At 37.4% G+C, this 21499-nt stretch overlaps 1 pseudogene; it reads right to left on the bottom strand.

Annotated features, from left to right (window-relative positions):
- Nucleotides 1-13856: 13856 nt before the first annotated feature.
- LOC114537152 lies at nt 13857-17071 on the bottom strand (annotated as a pseudogene).
- Nucleotides 17072-21499: the final 4428 nt, after the last annotated feature.

Raw genomic sequence — 21499 nt, 5'->3', positions numbered from 1 at the left:
CAAAATTTCTAGAAGATATACGAGTCGTCCCTCTTCAACGCCTTCCAGAAATAGTGGGAAACCCTATGAAAGTTCTGGCGCCTACCAAGGTTCAAACAAGAGGACTTTTTTAGGCTACCGAGGTCATGGAAATTATTTTCGCGACCGAAATCAATCGTCCACAAGAGCAATGCCACCCACGACCAAGTTCCTGAACAAGGACAAAGCTTAAATGAGGTACATGTTGGTAACCTTAAAAACTATATTGAAAACTGGAGGAAAATCACTAGTGATCCTTGGATCCTTCAAACAGTTTCCGGTTATCACCTTGAGTTTGCATCTCTTCCTCATCAGGCAAACTTGCCTACTTCTCCTAATTTTAGCAAGGATGAAGTTCAATTGATTGAGGATGAGGTGCAGAAACTCGTTAAAAAAGGTGCCATTACTGAAGTTACTCATTGTAAAAATGAATTTATATCTAACATATTTCTAGTACCAAAGTAACTGGTGATTTTCGGCCGGTTATAAATTTAAAACCACTCAATCATTTTGTGGAGACATTTCATTTTAAAATGGAAAACATACAAATGGTTTTGAATGCCATTTCTCCTGGAGATTACATGGGCTCCTTGGATCTTAAAGATGCCTATTTTAGTGTTCCTATTTTCCAACCACAAAGGAAATACCTTCGGTTTCTTTGGCAGTCTATGGTGTTTGAATTCACTTTCCTACCATTTAGATATAGTTTAGCACCTCGTGTATTTACCAAGATTTTTAAACCTATCATGGCCCATTTTAGATTTCTTGGTTTTAAAGTTTTTATTTACATTGAGGATATTTTGTTGATTGCAATTATCTGCTTACCGATCCCTAGAAATTTGCAAGTCAGGGGCTCTGTCTCAAGGCGAACAACCCAACTATGAGCAAATGGTCACATTAAGTGCCAAAGCACAGTCTGATTTATACTGGGTAATCCACAATATTGCCCAGCATAATGGAAAGAGAATTTGTGAACCCAGTATTGATATTTTCATACATAGTGATGCAAGTCTATCTGGATGGGGTGCAGTTTGTAAGGGCCAGTCTGCAAATGGTAGTTGGTCTGCTGCTGAATCTGCTCACCACATAAATGAATTACTTAGAGCTTCTAGCTGTTTTTTATGGTCTTCAGTTTTTTGTTTCCACTGAACAGTCTATTCATGGAAGGGTTGCCATAGATAATTCTACTGCAGTGGCTTATATAAATAAGATGGGAGGTACAAAATCTCAATCACTTAACATCTGTCCAGGACCCTGTGGGAGTGGTGTATTTCTAGAAAACTTCACGTTACTGCTCAACATGTACCTGGTTCATCCAATGTCATAGCAGACAAATTATCTAGAACCATTGATTGCCATCTTGAATGGTCATTAAACGATGAGGTCTATCACAGCATTATTTGCCGCATTGGCTTTACTCCGATTTATTTGCATCTAGGCTGAATACCAAGACAGATAAATTTGTTTCTTGGCATCCGGAACCGAGAGCTATTACATATGATGCATTTACTATTAGCTGGACAGATCTAAAGTGCTATGCTTTCCCTCCTTTTAGTTTATTACCACGTGTGTTAGCCAAGATACTGAAGGACCAGGCCATGGTTCTTTTAATTGCCCCAGTGTGGCCGACCCAGAATTGGTATCCACTACTGCTCCAACTTCTTGTAGATGACCACTCCTATTACCCAAGTCAGACCATCTACTAACTGTTCCCCACGATCAACAATTGCTTCCACTCAGGGAAACGTTTGGAGCTAGCTGTTTGGATGTTATCGGGAATACCCTCTCAGCAAGAGGCCTTTCCAGTGAAGCAGTTAAAATCGTCTGTGGATCCTGGACAGCTGGAACTGAAAAGCAATATAAGGGAGTCTGGACAAAATGGACTGACTGGTGTTGTCAAAAACAGATTAGTTTACTTCAACCATCTCTAGAACAAGTGGCTAATTTCCTAACTGATTGCTATCACAAAGGTAAAGGTTATAGTACAGTCAACACTTACCGGTCCGCAATTTCTACAACGGTTGAGTCAAAATTGGGAGACCAAACATCTCTTGGTGCTCACCCATTGATTCCGCGGTTACTTAAAGGTATATATATTCTTTGTCCACCAACGCCCAGGTATTCATCCACATGGGATGTTTCAAGTGTAACTGATTATCTTGGAACGCTGACTCCTTTATCAGAGCTTGACTTAAAGTCGTTGACTCTTAAAACTGTTATGCTTTGTGCATTGGCTGCTGCACAGAGAGAACAAACTATGTGTGCGTTAGATCTAAGGAATAAAATAGAGACTTCTGATTGTAATAAATTCCTAGTAACTGATAGATTGAAGACTTCCAGGCCGGGGAAGTCAGTTAAAGTATGACGGTAAATATGAGCATAAATTATTTTTGTCATTTATTAAACCACACAATCCTGTAACGACATCAACTATTGCTAGATGGATAAAAATGGTAATGTGTTCAGCAGGCATAGACACTTCAGTGTTTAAAGCTCACAGTGTTAGAGGGGCTGCTACAACGAAAGCGTATACAACAGGTGTTCCTCTGGCTCAGATTTTAAAAATGGCAAACTGGTCAAATGAACGTACATTTCGTAGACATTATCTAAGGGCACCAGATTGTTAATGTGCTAACAATAAACTTGTCTCTTACTTGCATTATAATTTGTGTTAATCATTGTCTGCCGTTCTTTGAAATCGCATAATTATCCCATAATGTGGAGCATATCGTAAGAGAAATTGAAATTAGACGAGAGGTACTTACCTTGAAGTGTAATTGTAGTTATCTGTAGATATGCCGAGCATTATGGGATAATGCTTCCCGCCCATTGTTGTTGTGGACCCCACCCCGATTGGGACGGACCTGGGACAAGGGCGCACTTCAGAAGAACTGTCTGTGAAGCTATGTCCTGGGGTTTTGTTGCTTCTAATTTGCATTTGAATAAGGTTTTGAACCGTGACCGCTGACCAAAGTCTGATTGAAAGTATGCATAATTATCCCATAATGCTCCGCATATCTACAGAGAACTACAATTACACTTTAAGGTAAGTACCTCTCATCTAATTTCAATTTCTTGCCTATATTTGCAGCAAATAATATATACATATCATTAATATTCAGCCTATATACAGGGTGTCCCAAAAAAACCGAAAACTATTGAAATCACCCATAACAATGCCATTGTTAGAGTTTGAATGCCTAAGCACTCTATTGGGCCCACAAGTGTATAAATCGGGGTTGCCTTAACCTTTTTATGCATGCATATGATGCAGTCAAATTTGCTTGTTCGCAAAAATGATATTTATTAACAATATTTACAATTTACAAATATGGATAACATTATTTAAATGTGCATCTCAAGGACCATGTCCTTCAACATGCCCCCTTTCTCTAGCAACACAAAGCATTTAGCATTTTATAAGTTGCATTAAATCCCAACAGGCTGAAATTCGTGAACACAGGGAGGGGGGGGGCGACGGCTCGTCACAATATTTTTGTCAATGATTTTATTTACTACTTCATTATGACCAAACAAAAGTCCCTAAACATATAAATTATAAATTAGCTATATTTTAGTTCATCAATACAAAATAAATAATTAAGAGCCATGTCAAGATATCAATCTACAAGCAGTACACTCATGTAGGCAATCCTCTCTCACACAAGCAAGCGATCATTATTTTGGAAATAAGTGTGGTTTATACAAAACACTTACTAAACAGGGTGTATAAAAAAAAGTGTCCCAAATGTAAAATTTTCATTTTTCAGGATATTTTGCAGAATTTGGCAAATTTTTGTGTTCCTAGAGATAGTTCAGACTTATCTGGTATACCTAGGCCAAGTTTGGTTTTTCATTAACAAAATTATGTTACTGGGGGGGGGGTTGCTCCTTTCCACTGATGTTGAGAGGGCTTGCACGCGAAAATGTGAAGCTGAAATTGAGATATTATTTAGCTGTCTAAGGCTTGTTTTCCACTTCAACCGTATCGTAACGTAACATAGCGTATTTCTTTGTTTCCGAAGTATTTGACCAGAACGAATGACTTTAAAACAATGAGATACGCTACGTTTCGCTACGATACGGTTGAAGTGGAAAACGGCCTTAAAAGTAAAAAAGCAAACTGCGGCTCGTCTGAGCATGGTAAACACTGAACGACAAACCATTTGTCTGTCCTGCCTTAAATTCTCCATTTCGTTCGAAATTCTATCTTGCAAATTGCCTATGCTACCACCGGCAAATGTAGGCGAATGGACAGACGAATGGTTCGCTGTTCAGTCATTTACTATGCTCAGACGAGCTGCATTTTGCTTAGAATGATATGGTGGACATGCTGAGGATTAACATCACGAATAAATCGCTTTGTTTTTGTGTTCAGTTTCTCGCTTTAATTTATTCATTTGCCCAGCCTTGCATGAGATCCGTCACGCTAAAATCAACCATGCATTTAATCCACTGGCGCAATGAAATATTTGTGACCTTTAGGGGTCGCGCGTTGCTCCCAGTATGCAATTATTTTTCCTGAAACTTTGACAGTATATTAAAAAGCTTTCTTACTTTTGGACAGCTAAATAATATCTCAATTTCGACTTCACATTTTCGTGCGCAAGCCCTCTCAATATCAGTGGAAAAGAACCACCCCCCCCCGGTAACATAATTTTGTTAATGAAAAACCAAACTTGGCCTAGGTATACCAGATAAGTCCTAACTATCTCTAGGAACACAAAAATTTGCCAACAATACAGTATCAACAAAAGTAGTACAAAACAAAACACACTGGAAACTCCAGGTAATATAGTCACTCAATTTTCCAAATGCTCCACTGCATTGTATTTAAAATTGTAAGGTACAAACTTAATAAATTACCGTAAATTATCTTATATTACTGGGCTTCTACATGTCAACTTTTAATAAAGTAGGAATTTGAATGTTTCAACATTTTAATAAAATCGAAAATTGATTATTATGTATAAAATTGAATTTCTGAATTGGTAAAACGCCTATTTTGTTTGGAGTTACTATTGTATGATAGGCATAAACTAAATTAATCTACAGTACATTTTAATACATTACCAAAGAATTCCATGAACTTTATTGCCACTGCTTCGTTTTGCATGAGAAACTGAACACCTTTGTTTGAACCATGCTGTCCCCACTTGGTTCTATCATCACAACAGCTACCCCTCATCCCAGGTTTTCCAGATAAGAAATCTTTAAAAAAAGTCTTTATAAATTGAATTGAAATTTACCACTTGGGTCTCCACACCATCTTGAGAAGCAATGCAAGCAGTGAATTAATTGACCATATTCCTTATTCTTCATCCACTTTACATACTTCTTTCATGAGATTTTTTTTGTCTTGGCAATGTGTTTTCGTCTTTCGTCTTCTCCCAGTTTTAGTGGACGTATTCTGTCAACCTGCTTGGCTTTGCTCTTCCAATCATTCTTTTCTTCAGCACTAAGACCTTGCCATTGTGACGAAACAAATCTCATTTTCTCCGATTTTGAATCAATAGCCTTGCACAAGTCTATAACATAATGCAGTTAAACATATACATTCACTTCATTGTTATTTTAAACGAATGCAGAGGACACATACATAAATTAGAGGTATAAAACAGATTATACTCAGAATTGCAACCTGACTCCTTGTATGGCAGATAAAACAGCCAGTTGACTGCTAAATTTTGGTAAGCAAAACTCAATAACAAATAAAATTATGTTCTGTGAGTATCAATATTAAATAAAGGTGTTTGAACTTTGGCATATACTAGTCTTGTTGTTCCAGGAAATTTGTCATATTTTTTATGTGACGGAGTGTATAATTTGTTTATACGAAAGCCAGTGGCATGGGTTTAAATTCTAGCCGAACATTAAAAGTTTGAGAATCGGTACTCCAACTGATTGCAAAAAGCTGTAAATGTTTAAGCCTCTATGTCACAGAAAACTGTGAGTAGGAATATGCATATATGGTTATTGTTCTGCTGAATAATAAATAACATTTATGACATTTATTCAAGAGTCATTCTATACTTCAGGGTACCATATTTTCTCAATTTAGCTTCCAGGGGCCTATATTACATACCTTAACTACCTACTATATCTAAACTGTGGGGCTATGTGTTACCAAAACCATTAGAGGAATTTGAAGAGTCCCTTCTGGAATTTGAAAGTCAGAAAGATATTTTTCATATCAGGCAACAGTGAAAGAATGCAATACGGAACAAATTGCAATATAACATGAATTTTTGTAATTGAGCCAAGGATAGTGATTTACAGAACAGCCAATTTTCAATCACTTTCCACAAACATTTGATGCAAAGTGTGAACATGCACAAGTCAAATTCAGAAACCTTTTGTAACTGAAGGCTCTGATAATTTGTATTAGTGATTCAATCAAGTGCAAGTGATTTTATTTTAAACTGCATTTCTTCTTTGTAAAAATCATAATAGCATGAATGATTTTAGTACTATACAACTGTCTTTTTAACTTCTGGTCAGGATAAGACACTCTACTGATTTCTCTGGTAAATACTGGTAGATGTTGTACTGTAGGGCTTTAGGGCTTATTTCTTTCTGATGGATTCTGAGAGGGCAGGCCCAAAAAATAGGCACCAGTCACTGTTTATTGACAAATAAAATTTTGCAGGTTCACTGGCAGATTCACTCACTTACTGGACATACTTGTGATCCGAGTAAAAAAGCAAAAACAATTGATTAAAAAGCTATGTAGTGGAAACAATATTTTTCATATATAAGATGTATTAGACTAGCTGGGTACCTACAATAATGCAATTAATGACATTTAACAAAAAGCAACAAGCTGTTATTTTGTAACAACAGTGATTTGAATTTTGTAACAACAGTATTTTGTAATAACTTAAAAATGTTAACAGTTGATAAAAGCATTATCAAAGCAGAATACGCACTCGGGCATCCAGCAAAAGCAGGCGCCTTCGGAAACTGCGTCCGAAGATAACTTCCGATTGCCGAAGTTACATCTTGCGTGTTGTTGCGTGAGTCTTGCGTGATCATCGAAGAAGCAGAAATAATAATTCACGGAACGAAATATTCAAAATATTTTGGTTTGTATTCTCTAAAGAATATAATATAAATTGCCAGTTCTTGTTATTCCTGCCGTCGTGTGGCCGTGATTTATCAGAACTTTAAAGTAAGTATTAAGTTTCAATATCAAAGTGACATAATGTGGCTAAATTGATCTATTGTACATATATACTGTATTTACACCTTTAATATAATACAGAATAGACATAGTTATGTGATACACCACAGTTTATTTTCATGCAGAAATATTTTTGTATTTGTAAATTTAAACCAGTAATCCTAAAATTATTATTTAAGTAGATAAGTTCCAATATGACCAGGGAGCAACTTGGCATCAAATGTGAAATGTGGTATAACAACTGCGTAAAATAGACAAAACACTTCTCGACGTTTCGACTTGAAGGCCTTCGTCAGGGAGTTTGTATCTTAGACTAACCACATTTGATGCTATATTATTTAAGGATGCCTATAGATATTTGAAATGCTACTGTATAATATTCATTTCATGGTAGCATGCATATTTTTCTCTGGCAGATAATTTTACTTAACAGTGTATGCATTAGTGAAGTACTGCCACTGATCTCATCTAGTGAATGTTTAAAATGTTTGAATGTTTTAATGCCTTTCAATTAATTTAACATACCAATGTCTAAAGTTTGCTTTCATGAAATTTACTCAATCCCCTCCCTACTGTGCAATTTTAAATCCAACAGAGTGATAGTTATTTATGGGGAAGGTGATTATGAATGAGAAAAGTAGTTGTTCCAAACTCAAGTTGGAGCCCTAGAAAGCATGCTGACCTTCTTATGATCATATATGTTGGGACAATATACAAGGTGGGAATTTCCGTTCTTTTGAATCAGTGCAGCTCATATGAACAAGGCCTCAGTCAGAATTTATGACTGTAAGCAAAAGCCTCAGCTTGCCAGTGGAATAGGGGTTAGCCCCGGAATGATTTTTGGACCTTGGAATTCTGTAATTGCCAAAAACTGATGAGAAACTTTTGGCTGGGGGGAGTGTCACAAAAATGTACAAATTAATATTGCTACAATATAATCATTTAAAAATGAAACAAACTCCAAATAACATCATCCTGCAAATCAAGATTTGAGTAATTGTCATCAAATTGTTTGTGTTATATCTCATCAAACTGACATTTTTTATGAACATTTTGGACACTTCCATAAGATGTTTGTCTTGTGGAAGACTGAATCTGGCATTGTTGGAGAACAGATCTTGTGGAAACCCTCCAAACATTTCTCGCACTGGGTGCACCATAGGTCTGGGTTTTCGAGATCTTTCTCATTCCATGGCATTCGACAGTTGCACATCAGTGACAACTTAATCTTTCTTTGGATTTGGCTCTTGTCAGTAGAGTCTTTCTTTTTTGTCAGAGGGAAAGGGCTAAACTTATCTTCACTCAAACACCTTAACAAATGGGATCGCATAGAACCTTCACTGTATGTCAAAGTTGCTGGATCTTGGTTGAAGAGTAACGACACAAGAAATGCAATGGCAAACACCCCACAATCGACATAATTGGGTTGATACTGTACATGTGGTATGTTGATTGTTATTGATGGTGATGATTCAAAGAGTAGGCCAGCAATTTGCTTTTTCGTTGATGAGCTGATTTTCCCATTGTACAAACTGTCATAGAGGTTGATTGAAGCAGGTTTACAACCAGTATTTGATACCAAAACCCAGTGGTGAGTACCTGTGTGCAGAATTTGAAAGAAAGTTCCTCGATTTATGGAAAAATTGTTAACAGGGCCAAGTGTTGTGTTTTGTAAACCACAGGCATCAGGAAATTGCTTATGCAAAACATTGTGAGCAGCCCCAATAATGTGATCTGTGAGCTCTTTTCTTGTTATAATTGTATTTCTGTCAACATCACTCATTTTAAATTGTCCACGTTTTGCCGTCGGGCTGTTAACTACTTTTTTCAATTCTATGTCTGATTCTTCATCCGCAGGTTCAGAATAGGTATGGATCATTTCTTTCTTCACATCAGTTTGAATCATATTTGAATCAGTTCGTCCCATCTTTGCTTTTTTCCCTTCAATTTCCATCAAACTTGAAACATAGCAACGTTTTAAGGTCGCTGCTTTTTCACCACTTCGACCTGACCAAGGATTTTTCTTTAATGGTTGTGGAATAGGTTTGAAAGGGTTAGTTGAATGGCTTATACCATTAGCTTTGGAGGTACATGCAGCGGTTTTCTTCTGTGGCGCTTCTAGCACTAGGCCGTTCTCTTTGGGACTAGCATCTGTCAATAGTTTATAGCATTCATCCAATTTGACTTTTACTTGATTCAAAACATTGGTATTTTTCCATCCTTCGGCAACGTACGTTAGATTTTTTATTTGACCTAACTTTTCCCGGCATCTTGCTGCTTCTGTTCTGTGCGAAGATGGCTTTCGTTTGAGCTCATCTGCAAGAGTGGGTGTGACGTCCTTTTCATTTTTTGTTGCTTGGTTTTCATTCTCAAGTGCTTCGTTGGGTTGTAAAGGATCCTCTGGATTCAATTGGCTATTTTCTTCATTTCGCGATGATTCAATTATGGGTTTGAAACCTACTCGATCAACCGTCAGGAATTGGGATTCCGTATACGACTTTGGTAGTTTCTCGAATGACCACGAAGGATAGTTTCTGAATATCGCGAAGAAGTGTTTTCATGGCAGTCTGTGTCTTTCCCAGTCATAACAATCACAGCTCGGAGAATCATCAGAGTCGCTTCCGAATGACAATGTATAAAACTTGCTTGAGTCATCTTGACTGCAAACTTCAAATTTTCTGTGAACATCGTCAACAACATTAATGTGGGCTGGCATGGTATCTTCTGAAGAAGCAAGCCTTTCCATGCAATGCTTAATCATAGGGTGTGGTCTTTCATGTAGATATGAGGGAACATCAGAAGTACATCGACGATAGTTGCTTTGTAATTTGGTATTTAATTCAACGTATCTGTGTAAAAAGGAAGAAAATTTTAAAAATTCTTAATACATGCATCGTCAAAGGCAGCACAATTTTGGACCTTGTGCCATATTAAAAACTCTCCAACATTATGAGCGAAAGGGAAAATCTCTTTAACATACTATTTACTACACTTTGTGCTAAATGCAGTAGACGATCTTGAACACAGAACTACTCACGTGAATGGAAATACAAGATGACAAGATATGCAAGTTTTTCATTGACTCACTTCAAATATTGATCTGGCAGAAAGTCTTCAATTAGCACTGTAAGCATCACGCTTAATGTCGAATGCTTGTAGCCATCCAAATATTTGTACTTGAATGCTTTGTTCTGCCTTTCCACACCGTTGTTGGTGTTGATAATAGTCAGCAGTCGATCTTTTCGGTAGGCCCATACCCATTTCTATAAATTGCAGTAATGACGAAAATTCTAATAAGAGTATTTTACATTTTAGTGTATCTTAAATCGACTTCGCTGCTATTGCAAGAAAGAGTGACAAGAATTTACGTTCGCTTCTACGAGTCTCTTTAAGGTGCGTTTATACAGTGAGAAAAAATGTTTGTCAATATTCAAAGAAATCCTAAAATCAGCCGTCAAACTGCCATTATCTTGCCCCATCATGCTGCATGCCGAATTAGGAGAATCATGAAATCCCTTACCTTGTGTTGAGGCAACCATGTATTACCAATCCAGTTGCGCAGCTTTGGGTTCCCTTTCCATTCTTCAGATGTCTTCAGAATTGCAACTTTTTCATTATAATCCCTCTCCGTCCTCGCTCTGGCAATGGCCCGTAGTTTTGCGAGCATCAAATTCTTTGATGAGACTAGCCCATTGCTAGTTTTAGCTGCCTTGTAAATATGGCTGCGTATCGTCGTTTTGGAAGGATAAAATCTCTGATTGGATTTAGGGGGCGCCTTTGTCCCTTTGTAGAGATCTTGTTCAACATAGATCTTAAGATGCCTCCTCACTTCCTTAACCGAGCGAGCCCCAGCAATTACCAATTCTTAGATCTTGGTGACAAGCGTCTTATCGATTCCTTGATGAAGACCACCAGCCTATTGTAAAACAGTACGAAACACACTATAAGCTTGTATTGTGCATAAATTTAAAGATTTTTAAATCATTACTCCTCCTATCGGGTGAGTGTTGTGCTCAGAAAGACAAGGTAACTGGATATGGATCCAACGTTCTCCACTGCCACCTTCTTTCACATAATCTCTTAGTTTTTTTGACATCGTTTTTTGTCGCCATATCGTTTTCTCCGTGACCTAAAAGGCGTAAAAATTTTGATAAGCGGCTCTCTTAATATAGGTCCAGTGATTGAAGGATTACGACATGGAGGGTGGGGGTGAGTTGTATTACATTCCATATAATTGCTCTGAGAGGTTGAAGGCCGTCCAAGCCATGGAATGTGTTGGGAATAATCCCTTATCTTTGTATCTTGAATATCTGAAATTATGATATTTCATATATATGTACAGTAAGTTTGATACTTACCTTAAAATCTGGAAATTTAAAGTATTCTTGCATGTGAACCTGCGCTGGACAATCCAGTTTCCTTGTTCCTTGAACCATATTTCGGTATTTGGTAAACACGTGGTTGCTAGAATTTAACTGCAAGGAATAGATTTATGCACAAGTTTCATTGAAAGGTGTCTTACACAGAAATGTTACCACAAAAAAACAAAAGGACTAGAAAAACTGGTTCACTATAGTTTGAGATAAAATAGACAAAGTGAATTTTATTTGCAGCGTGTACGTGTATGTACATTGTGTAATATGTGTGTATAATAAATGTATATATTTACCGTCTTGTTTTTTTTCTTTTGGCTCTAGTGTCTGTCCACTCTATGACGACAATTGTATACCCTATGATTCACTTGAACAAATGGTGTATGATCAAATGGAAGCTGACCATCTTCCCACCAGACCTTGTGACTGTCTCGTGTAAGGTCTATTTTATCAAAGTTAAAATATAAAATTTGGTATCATTACACTATTAAAAAACTATATAATTAATTTTCGGAATTTATATATTCATATGACTGTGTCCATGGTAGATAGGGGTCGTGGAGCCACGAAGCATTAGAGGCAGATGCGGCTCACTTGTACAAGGGACAAGGGTGAAATCACATAGGCAGCTCAATGGCGATTGTTTAATTTGAAGTAGAAATGTCCTAAAACATTGAATATTTGAACAAAGCCATCCTTATTTTGATGAAATGGATATAAATATAATTTATTTATTTGCCATACATGCTTAAAATCTTGTTGCTTAAAATCTTCAAATCTTGTTACAACGGGCGACGTGCGTCTCTGACAAAGGTTCATGTAATTATATTTTATTATATATAGTATAATATTATTAAACAGTTTGGTTTTTTGTCGGGAGAATTATTAAAATAATTATATTTTTCACTCAAACTTCCCGTCAGTTTCATGCCAAATACGTCATGCATATCAGAAATAGGTATATTTGTATTCCACGTACGTGGATAACACTATTGTAAATAATATACATTTGATAATATACATACCAGTGTTGCCGAATCCCTTCTTTGCCTTATTACAACAAAAATTAGTCGTGCTAGCTAACTCGTATTCCCGTAGGAGGTTTTCTGCTTCCTCAACAGTTTGCACTAGTCCAGAGCGCTCAGACAATTTTATTTTAAACAACGAGGTTGCTGAAGAAATATCAATGTTTTCCATGTTTAAAATATTTGCATTTTCGCGCACTAATTTGCCGCAAAAAATTCCTAATGTAATTGATTATGGTGCAAGATTGATCACGCGTGGCTTCGCGTTCCATGCGACAGATCGCGATTAAACTTCGGCAGTCGGAAAATCATCGGATGCAGTTTCTGAAGGGACCTACTTTTGCTGGATGTCCGAGTGCGCATTCCTATCAAAGCATTCACGACTGGTAACTTTTATACATAGATAATCAGACATAATGGAATAACGACCAACATTATTTTGAGGCCTGTGAGGGGAGGGTTACTAAAAAGCAGAAACTGCTGGAGGAGCGTTAAATAAAGGATGGATAAGGGTTCATTTCCAATCCATTTCTACACAAAATTTCAGTATCAACCTGTGAAATACAGTTTACAACTTTACACCTACCCAAGTGGTACTATATGTATAATACTCGAAAATTTAAAAACGCCAAAGATAAAGTATCTGACTCTTGGTTCACATTATACTGACAACAGTGACAGTCCTTATAAACTTTTTAAAGCCTTTATTAGTTTATAAACTTTCAGTCGCCATTTTGAAAATGAAAATTATATATTTAGACGTCAAAATCGCAAATGTCTAATAACAATTTTGGCTCATATACATACTTTGAACTTCGTGTCAAGTTCCAATCATCAATACAAGGCATCCTATATTTATATATTTTAAGGTATTTTGGAACTACATACCTTTACTTGGTCGTAGGTTGCCCCAGCTTGTTCGGCAGCTCTCAGTATTATTTCTTGCATATGTTTTGCCGTCGTGTTCATTCCATTGTCATAAAACGCCTTAAGAATCTTTTGATCAATCCGTCAAATGGTTGTAGCTTCTAAAATTAGTGGCCATCAGCAATATTTAGAAATTTTGACAAGCCCAAGAGGTAAGCGCAATATACAGTGGGCAAGAATGCGCATGAGAATGTATACACGCTCATATATGCATGCTAATTGTGCGCCTACGAAATAACTTGTTCCCAGTACAGCAAACAGCGAACGTGTTAGATGGCTCAGATGATCATCCCATGTCACATATATCCGATGTTCTAAAACTTAGAATTCTCAATGTATGTGATTTAGAACAGCGGAACAGGTCACCCACATAAATTCACTTATTCTAATCCACTCCCAGGGTGTTTCCAGCTCATCATGTGCACATTTAGGAAACAATTTATTTGCATGCCCCTCATGTTGATTGGCAACATGGTTTTTGAATGACCTCCACTTATCAGAATCATCTCTGAAAATACTTCTATTGTAGATGTTGCATACCAATACAAATGATTCCGAACACCTTTGTTCTAACGGACAATCACTTCACACCCTTTTTCTTTGCCAGTTTTTACAAATTTCTTTGTGATCGATCTTGCCACATGCCAAATGTCATAGAAGTGGTTAGTCTGAGGTCTGGATTCTCTCACCCATTTTGCAATCCCTGCATGTCGATCAGAAATGAACTTCTTTATTGTGACACCAGCTTCTTCTAAAAATAGGAAGCATCGTTTTGCACCATCAAGCTCCATTTGGTTGCTCCCACCTGATTCATTGCTCTGAAAGTATAGAGATCCAATTACCATTAATAGTAATCCCCATATTTTCAAACATAATGGTGATTGTCTGTGGTGCTGAAAATCACTCATCTTAATTACCTGTAATAACTCAAAATGAACAATCTTGTCAATTGTTGAACAAAACATCGAGTAAGTCCCATATTTTGCTGAGTGACTCATAGAGTCAAATCTGCCATCACCACTCCAAGCTACATTTTCTTTCACCTTCACTTTCTGAACCAGATTCTTCCTATATGCCTCCCAATGGTGCAAAACTGAGGGGATTAGCAATTCTTTTTGGTGAATGAAAAAGGTACGACTTCTTATAGCACACATACCCGTATGCTTAAACACTAAAAGGATCTTGCTAACAGATGTTCCAGCCATCAGAATCCCAAAGCTCAACAGAATATTACCAGCAGGGTACTTTCCAAGAACTGATGGTTAAGAATTCCATTTGAAGGCACCATCACCACATTTTGGGCAATTTTGAGATAAGGTTACCATTGTACCTGTCTTAAAAGCTTCCACAGTAGGAGTATGCTCTCAACATTTAAAGCAGAACATGGAGAAGAGACTGAGTAGCATTGAATAAAAGACCATGAACTTTGGCTCCTTAATAAACATTATTGTCTTCTTCATCAATCCTTATGAAAAATATAAACACAATATATCACATTTGTAATTTTTGGGAAATCATATAAGCACAATTTCCCTAGTGTATCATGGATAATGTTTCGCCTCAATGATCTGATATCTACCTGATCTGGTTTCTCCTTTGCATTAATTCTTCATCATTTTCATAATCGGACATTGTTGTTTCAGAAGAATCTTTATCCATTGGGCATGACCAATTATGATCATCAATATCATAAAAATATTCAGTACCACTATAGTCTTCAATGCTGTCACCTGGTACATCAGCTTTAACTGCTTCATCCAGATTTCCTTCAAAAATTTCACCTGCTTCCTGAAATTAACATGGTTTTTACATAACTATTCATTTTGGAATTATTCAATAATGCATACTATCAAGGCAACCACTATTTTGACACAATACCCTTGTGTAAAACGCCTAATTGCCACATTGTGAATTTGGAAACATAAAATTGTTCACTTCAAATGCACAAATTAAGTATGCCATACTACCTACCTCTTTTTGTCTTGTTTTGGCTCTTAGTCCTTTAACCTGTTTTTTCAGTCGTTGTATACATCTCTTTAAATTTTTGTTTTGTTTGATGTGGGTAAGACACTCTTGACACTCAATACCACCAGCATCACCACCAACACAACCAGGCTCAACTTCACTCAAGTCATCTGCAACACCTAAAACATCAGCACCAACATCAACTAAACCTTCCAAAGCACCAACACCAACATCCAGTGTGCCACTCTCATTTGTCTGTGGGTTCAACTTTCTCTATTTTGTTAGTGGTTCAGATATTTCCAAGCATTCCCATGTAGCAGCACGTCTCAACTACAAAACCAGATAAACTTATTTTGAGGCTTTTATTAAAAATACAAGAAGAAAAAAGGTATTATGTAATAAACATTAAAACAAATCTACATTGTTATTACTTACAAGTCTTTTCTCTTTAGCAGATAGACTCGCCCTACTATGGGCATCGACACCTTCAACACTTTCAACCTGAATAGTTGGAACTGAGCCTCGAGTCAAAAAGCGCTTGGTGTTACTGCTATTGAAGCTTTGTAAATTGCTCGTAAAACATTTGGAGAAGCAACTGTCGTCAAAATGCGCTGAGCACAACCAGATTCTTGACGAGTATTTTCCCGGGTCAAAGTCAGACCGATGTATTCGAACAAATCATATCCACTGTTTTCGTACAGTCGGATCTTTAGGAAAACAATGCATGCTTATACCTGGTGTGTTGCCACTATTTGTGCACGATTTCTTAATCGGCCCTCCAGCAACACAAAATACTTTAAAATTTCTCTTTTTCCCTCATTTGCACATAAATGAGCTGTTTCTTCCATATCCGCAGCTTATATGTTAATGTGAAAACCTTTCCCTTAGTTGTTTAGCATAAAATGTGTGTAGTATAAGCTTTAGTGATTAGTCTTATTTTGGGATTCACGCAAGCCTATATAAAAGTTAAACTAAACCGCTTCTCAACGTTTCGAGCGAAGTCCCTTCGTCATATTGAAGTTGTACGAAGGTTCTCTTTGACGTTTTGAGCGAAAGACTCTTCGTAATTTAGAGTTTATACGACAAGACTTTGCTCAAAATGTCGAGATTTCATGTATTTCGTATACAAGTTAGAGCTTATGTTATTGTGCGTGCCCTGTTCTTTACGTCACCTGAAGTAATTTGACGCCATTTGACCGCGCAGAAAGTGAACCATATTATTTGGCCAAATAAGCAAGTTTAAACCTAAATAACTTTTCTTTAAATTATTTTTAGAGCTTGCGACTTCAACATAGTCTTTTGAACACTAAACACTTTGGGAATATGAAATAAAAAATTTCATTTCATAGGCACTTTAAATGGTTAGTTTGAGTTGGCCTAGTTTTACAATTCTTGCTATATGGGCCACATCCACAAATGTAATTACATTTATGCATGTCTCTATGGGATTGTAATCCATGGGGGAATCGATGGTTTCTCAAGACTGACTGTATTTTTAAGAGTGGCAACAAACAACCAAGCTACAACTGTTCTGGATTGTTTCTGAGCATCAGTTGATGTGTATAACTTACCATCATCATGTGTGCGTACAGATTTGGGGTTAGAGAATATAGAAGCTGCACGATTCATGCTACAATCCAGGGGTTTGAATTGAGGCAGCTACATAACTGAGACGTCTGTTCACAATCAGCGTATCGAAAGACTTTGGTGTGAAGTAAACTCGATTGTATGCAGTAGATTTGTGAATATTTTTGCTTTTTTCGAATCACTAATTCTTGATACAACAAATGAAGTCCATTTCTTTGTTTTATACCTGGTGTATTTCCCTTTGTCAACCGAGCACCACAAGAATTGATGATGCATGGAACTTCCACTCTTTGAGCACAAAGAGAAATCTCAGCCCAAGGCAGGTTTTGTGCAAAGAATGGTGAATAACAGGAACACTAATTATAGTGCTGTGGCTAGTGTGCAAAATGGGTTACAAATAGACTGGAATGAATTTGGAATTGACTAAGATGGCCCAGCTGCAGAACTACAGACAAATTATAGCATTACAGTGCCTGTTTCAACAGTAAAAACATAACAGATGAACAAACTCAGAACTATAAAGAAATTGCTCGCATATTAAGAGAGGCGGGTGACAAAGACGGTATAGTAGCTTTTTTAGTAGGATTAGAGCAAATAGAACATATCATTTGAATTCAAACAAACTATTACAAACTACTTTTATTTCAAAGTTTGACAAATAGTATGCAGTTAAATAAATGTTTAAATTTAGTTACTATCAGGCACTTATGAAAACAAGGGTTCAAATATCAACAGAGTCCATGATGCTCTAGTGTGACATTGTGGTTGGGCTACCTATAAAGAAACAGTAGAATAGGCACACTGACAATTTGGTCACTATGGTATATATTTTATTGATTCCAGAAGCAATTGATTTGGATGAAATGAGTAATAATACCACAAAGCTTGTATAGCAAGGCCATGCTACTCTATTCCAGAACTCTTAACAGCCATAAAATCATTTCAATGGCATAATATAACAAAACAAGAAAACTGGCCCAATATAACAAAACAATAAAAGTAACACAATCAGTGATATAACAATTATTTATTCTAAATGAAGTAGCTCATAATTTCTATGAGCCCGCATTAATTGTAATGTATAAAAGACGGTGATTGACCTTCATTTTGTACAAATTATTTAGAATTTTATTTGGCAAGGTTTTAAGTTGAATAAAGCCTGATATTATTTTGCTATAATAATTATGGTTTCAACAATTTATTCAACTTAATATAACAGACTTCAATATGGATACTTTACTAAAACCAGCTCGTCTCGACTTGGATCCTAATTCACCATTTGCGGCTAAAGAATGGAAACATTGGTATAAAACGTTCACGAACTACTTCGCAGGGTGTGGTAGTAAAGCTCCAGATAAGTATCGTACTCTTATTAACTATATATCACACAACGTGTATGAGTATATTGAAGACTGTGAAGACTATAATTCAGTGCTCGAAATATTAAATCAACTATTCATTAAAAAGCCAAATTAAATATTTGCTCAACACTCACTAGCTACAAGATGCCAAAAGCCAGGGGAAACACTCGTAGAATTTCTTCAAGAACTTTGGAGGCTAAGTAAAGACTGTAATCTTAAAAGTGTTACAGCCAAACAATATCGTGAGGAACTAATTTGAAATTCCTTTATAAATGGCCTACTTTCCCCATTAATTCCTCAACGTTTGCTAGAGAACAGCATACTAGATTTGAAATCAGCGTTTGACCAAGCTAATGCTTTAGATTTAGCGCAGAAAAATGCGGAAACATTACTATGCCCACTATTCCCACAGCTACAGCAGCTGCTGTTCCGGCCTTAGTAGCAGAACAGACCTCGAAAAAGGATGACGATGCTCTTCTTGCGGGAACATTTACATTGAAGAAATGCTATTTTTGTGGCAATGCCATCCATAGTAGAAGAAATTGTCCTGCCCGAAATTGTGTGTGTGATAACTGTGGCAAAAAGGGGCATTATGCAAAAGTTTGTATGTCAAAAACATCTACGGTTGCTTCAATATTTTCACCTACACTTTGTTCAATTGTTGCTTCCTGCTCAGCTTCTTTGAAGAAGCTTCAGTAATCGTCTCTGTTGGGGGAAAAACATTGACTACGCTCGTTGATTCTGGCAGTTCGGACAGCTATATAAGTAAAAGTACGGCCGAACACCTTGACCTTCATATCTATCCATCAACCCAAGATGTATCTATGGCCCTTAGTCTCCTTAAGTCACATGTTCTTGGTCACTGTTATGTAGATATTAATCTGAATAAACATGTGTATTCGTCCTGTCGTTTGGGGATACTTAAGGATCTTTGTAGTGACATAATCCTTGGTCAGGATTTCCAGAAAGAGCATAGAAGTGTTGTTATCGAATACGGTGGTCCTAAGAAAGGGCTAGTGATTCCAAAGTCTACCCCTGTTTGTGCTCTCTCTGCTGCATCGCTTGAAGAGCCATCTCTCTTTGCAAATCTTCGCTCGGATTGCAAACCGATTGCAAGTAAGTCAAGACGCTTTAGTAAGGAAGACCAAGATTTCATAGAACAGGAAATTAATCAACTTCTCTCAGCAGGGATTATTGAAACCAGTAATTCACCTTGGAGAGCACAGGTTGTTGTTGTTAAAGACCCGTTGAATAGACACAAGAAGCAGCTCTGCATAGATTACTCACAAACCGTTAATCAGTATACTGAGCTTGATGCCTACCCTCTACCACGAATTGATGACATGATAAACAACCTAGCTGGCTATAAAGTTTTCTCAACTTTTGATCGTAAAAGTGCCTATCATCAGGTACCAATAAAGGAAGCTGATCAGAAATTTACAGCATTCGAGGCTAATGGAAGACTCTATCACTTTCGACGCATACTGTTTGGTGTTATAAATGGTGTAGCGGTTTTCCAAAGAGCAATGGATAAGTTTGTCAACGAGGAAGGACTTAAAGATACATTTCCATATTTGGATAATATAACGGTAGCGAGACAAGACCAGGAAGAGCATGACGAAAATGTCCAGAAGTTTCATGAAGCTGTCAATAAACGAAATCTTACCCTCAATGAAACGAAATCTGTTGAATCCAAGTCATCAACCAATCTACTCGGATATGGTATCGGACATGGTGTGATTACTCCTGATCCAGAAAGGCTGCGTCCCCTTCAAGAGTTTCCGCCACCTGAGAATGCGCGAACGCTACAGAGAGTAGTTGAGATGTTTGCCTATTATGCAAAATGGATACCGAACTGACAAGATCAAACCTCTAATGCAGGCTACAATATTTCCATTAGACGCAAATGCTCTAGCTGCATTTAACATTCTCAAGAAAGAACTCGAGAATGCAGCTCTTCACCATATAGATGAGAGCCATCCATTTGTGGTCGAGTGCGATGCATCAGAAGTGGCACTTTCTGCTACATTAAATCAGGCTGGCCGACCAGTGGCATTTATGACGAGGATGCTCCATGGCAGTGAATTACATTATCCTGCTGTAGAGAAGGAGGCAATGGAGGCAGTTCGTAAATGGCAGCATTTTCTGGCTCGTCGTCATTTTACATTAAAAACGGATCAGCGGTCTGTAGCGTTCATGTTCGACAACAGAAAGCGGACCAAGATTAAGAACAATAAAATTCAGGCTTGGCGACTCGAGCTTGGCTCCTTCAGCTATTCAGTCGAGTATCGACCTGGAAAGGATGCTGCTCCTGATTCATTCACACACACATTCTCTGCTTCGATGTCATCAAACAACCTCGAGGAAATTCATGTTGGGTTGTGTCATCCTGGTGTAACACGAATGTTACATTTCGTAAAGTCTAAGAATCTTCCATACTCTACAGAGGAGGTCAAGAAAGTGTGTTCAACGTGCTGAAGTTGTGCCGAATTAAAACCTCAGTTTTATCAAAGCAACACAGCCTCGATTTCATCGTGAGTACTCATCCACAACACAGTACCGATTTCAAGGGTCCATTACCTACTGCTTCCCATAATGCATATTTACTTACTGTGGTGGATGAGTACTCACGTTTCCCTGTGCATTTCCATGCCCAAATATGCAATCCTCAACCGTCATTAGTTGTCTTAATCAGATATTTGCTCTCTGTGGCATGCCGAACTACATTCATTCAGATCTTGGTACTTCGTTCCATTCTCAAGCACTTAAGGACTATCTAACGAAACGGGGAATTGCAACAAGTAAAAGTGCGCCGTACCATCCAATTGGCAATGGTCAAGTCGAGAGATACAATGGTATCATTTGGAAGGCTGTTCGTCTTGCTCTAAGGTCAGCTAATCTCCCAGATTCAAGATGGGAATTTGTGCTAGCTGATGCCCTTCACTCAATTAGGTCGCTTCTCTGTACATCAACAAATGCAACTCCCCATGAAAGGTTTTTCAACTTTCATCGTTGTTCATCGCATGGTGTTTCACTCCCGTCGTGGATGCAACGAGGACC

This window comes from Dendronephthya gigantea, unplaced genomic scaffold, assembly GCF_004324835.1.
Source record: "Dendronephthya gigantea isolate DGI-Jeju-01 unplaced genomic scaffold, DenGig_1.0 000151F, whole genome shotgun sequence".
Classification (NCBI taxonomy): domain Eukaryota; kingdom Metazoa; phylum Cnidaria; class Anthozoa; order Malacalcyonacea; family Nephtheidae; genus Dendronephthya; species Dendronephthya gigantea.
Note: the sequence above shows the minus strand (reverse complement) of the source record. Positions and strands in the feature narration are given on the sequence as shown.